This window comes from Limulus polyphemus, unplaced genomic scaffold (assembly GCF_000517525.1).
Source record: "Limulus polyphemus unplaced genomic scaffold, Limulus_polyphemus-2.1.2 Scaffold78, whole genome shotgun sequence".
Classification (NCBI taxonomy): Eukaryota; Metazoa; Arthropoda; class Merostomata; order Xiphosura; family Limulidae; genus Limulus; species Limulus polyphemus.
The window spans coordinates 38,096-41,517 of NW_013665688.1; the positions used below are offsets into that span (position 1 = coordinate 38,096).

At 34.4% G+C, this 3,422-nt stretch overlaps 1 protein-coding gene across 1 annotated transcript in view; it reads left to right on the forward strand.

The window, feature by feature from the left end:
- The window catches only part of LOC106467286 (rho guanine nucleotide exchange factor 11-like), a 164,225-nt gene that overhangs the window by 34,689 nt on the left and 126,114 nt on the right, over window positions 1-3,422 (forward strand). The window lies entirely within an intron of this gene.

Consider the following 3,422-nt stretch of genomic DNA (forward strand, 5'->3'; position numbering starts at 1 on the left):
TAAAGCGTTGTCAAGAATTAAGCGAGTTGATATTTGTGACTGTGGTTATTGAGGTGTTGTACTTTATCCATACTGTTTAAGTAATAAGTGTGCTTATGGTTTTGTATGGCAAGTACAAAGAAGAAAAATAAGAAATATAAAGCGTTGTCAAGAATTAAGCGAGTTGATATGTGTGACTGTGGTTATTGAGGTGTTGTACTTTATCCATACTGTTTAAGTAATAAGTGTGCTTATGGTTTTATATGGAAGTACAAAGAAGAAAAATAAGAAATATAAAGCGTTGTCAAGAATTAGGTAAGTTGATATGCGTGTAACTGGTTATTTCCAACGACAAGGGTTCAGTTTGGCTCCGTGGCAGAGCTTTGAATTTCGGAAATGACAAGTGGAGTTCGAATCTACGCTATGCCACGTAATATTTTCCGCACCTTATGCCGTGGGTGCATTTTAAGAGTTTTAGTTAATCCTTTAGCCTGGATGGTACGTGGTAGGGTGCTGCTGACTGGTTACCTTCCCTCTGGTCAATAGTTAAAAATTAGGAACTGCAGCAGATATATTTAGTATCTTTGCCATAAATACAACAACACAATTTACAGCCATTTTAGTTTATGAAACTGACATAGTAACAGATTTCACAATAAGTTTTTATACCAATATGTGCCACCTCGTTATATAGCTGTTACAGTATTTTACTATTGAAAGATACAAGAATATTATCACAAATGGCCTTCAAAGAAGCCTGTGAAAAATAGACGTCAAATCAACAGTTTGGCGTTTAGCACAATGTGTGTGGCATTGTCTCGTGAACAAACCGTCTAACGAGGGGAAGTTGAAGTTAAGATAAAAATAGCAAACAAATTAAATGACTGAGTTCGTTAAACCTGAAAAGAGGAACGTTTGTTTACCAGAAATATAAGATTTGTTCACTATCTGACAGCTGGAAATTTTAGGCTTACCTCTATACATATATTTTAGTGAACACAGTTTCAAAACATATGTGTGTATATATATAGTAAATTTAATGAATTAAAGTAAAATGTAAACGTCACAGGAAAGGTTTGGGCGCCAATCTTAAACATTAATCAACACTGTCTTTTTTTCATTTCAAATAAAAAACTCGACTGTCCCTTTTGGGAAGTCAAAAGTTATTCCAAAGGACGACCATCTCCAACATCAAAGTACCACCATTTTTATTTATTCGTATATTCCAAGCTTAAAGGAAAGAGATAAATTATGACTGGTCTAAAATGCGAAGGAACTCTTAACTTTTCAGTTAAAATGCACAGGCTACCTTGCTTTATTGTGTTTTTCTGTTGTTATTAACTTCATTTCTGCATCAACATATTGTGCATATTTAAGGGTCTGGAGGGTGAAGCGGGTTCGAATCTGTCCGATATCAAAATATTCCCCGTTCTTTGAACTTTGCGTGCGTTATTAGAGAGACAGTACATCCCTTATCGTAAATAGTGGGTGGTAACGTGCGGATGACTGGCTGTCTTCCCTCTGATCAGTAGATCAAAATTAGGGACTGTGGAAGGTATTCTTAGTGACTTTACTGTAAATAAAAAATACAAATTAAAGATCTGTAGTATTCGATAGGACCTGTAAGCTATTGGGCGATTATACTCACGCACACTATAATTTTTTTTATTTTCTTTTTTATCTAAGCATAATTTTGTTTGTTCAAGCTACAATGTTCTGCTGAGCCCGCCTAGCGCTTTCAGTTGTGGGGATTTTACACTGTAACAACCAGTCCTGCTGTTTGGTTAAAAGAAGCCTTATTGGCGACGAGTGCCGGTTACTGATTGCCTTTCCTTTGAAAGTACGAAATACCGTTGTTCAAGTTGGTCGTATCTCATGTGCATTAAAATTCATGTTAATACTTTTAACTGAACCCACTTGTTGCTAAGTGGTAAGTCTGGGTGTCAGTAACGCTAAAAATTCGGCTTTCGACGTCCGCGGTGGGCACTGCACAAATAATGTGTAGCTTTGCTCTTAACAGCTACAAATAAACAAATGTTTTAATTGCAATTTTATTGTAAACTGTTCAATTTAGAATATCTTGATTTTATATTTTAAAAGTGGAAGGTCTTGGCAAACTTATTTTTTTAACATTCTGTTACTTAGAGTCAGAAAAATATATTTAAAAGAATGTTCGTGACTTTTACGTGTGTGTGTATATATATGTACTTTCCTTGTAGTGATCGCTGTTGCTAAGTTTCAAATCAGTTATTTTTTGACAGCTTACACTACATATGGGATGAAAGAGTAGTGGCGTATCCTGGCCGGTGGCTTTGGTATATATACTTGTATAACACTAATCAAAACATATAAAAATATCCAAAATCATCATCAAAAGTGCATAATTAAAAATAAATAAGCATTTAGCATAACAATTAATACCAAATTAGCGCCATCTGGCAATTACTACCCTACATTGCACCACAATAATAAGCGATGTACTTTCAAGGTGTTTAACGCACGCTGATAGGCTGAACTGTCTTCGCTGCACCAATCACCATAGACGACACATATAATCAGTACTCAGTCACTGCGGTTAACGATGACCATATCTCGTGTAAATAACATTTTATTTCACTGCTTTTTCAAAACTGCAGTAATTATATATTTGTTCTCGTAACGGATGAGATTCAAGTATTTTTATGCTGTATTTTTTGTTGTGTTTTTTATTCTACCAAGGCTGATTTACCGCCGGTAAACGCGGTAACACGGAAAATATGCCACTGTGAAAGAGGCATTTGGGTATAAATTAAAATAGTACTTCGGTCCCTAAAATATGTTTTAATTTATATTTACACTCACCAACAGACGAGTATATGCATTTAACGTATATATTACACGCAATTGTCTGATGTAGAAGGTGGACTTGCATTTGAATGTTCTTAACTTTGGATCCACACATGAAAAAAAAAAGTGTTTGATTAGAACTACAGTATTAACATAAACCACAGTATATAACATGTTAGACTGCGATTATATGCATAGACTTATTTTTTTAACATACACAGACATAAAACAGTTTAGACATATAGTAAACAGTGTGTTATGGCTGACTCTCAGCGGAAAGTCGGTTCTTTAAGATAGGTAGCTAAGCTGTAAATGAACTTTCCTGCAAGACCAGTCAGTAACGCTGAGAATACTAAGTCAGAAGATTGGAAATCATCATATGCATAATATAATAATAATAGAAATGCTTTCTTACTTATTTATTTTTATTATTTCCCCTTATATTTCCATATGTATCTTTCTGAAACATTGAACCTAGTTTTCATTATTGCTCATTACCTGACTTAACATTACAGTACGTAGTATATGGCAGTAATCCAGAAGTATAATTCTAATAATGGCTGGAGACGGCTTGAATGAGTAATGAAGAAAAACTTTAATATAAGTTTAACATAACA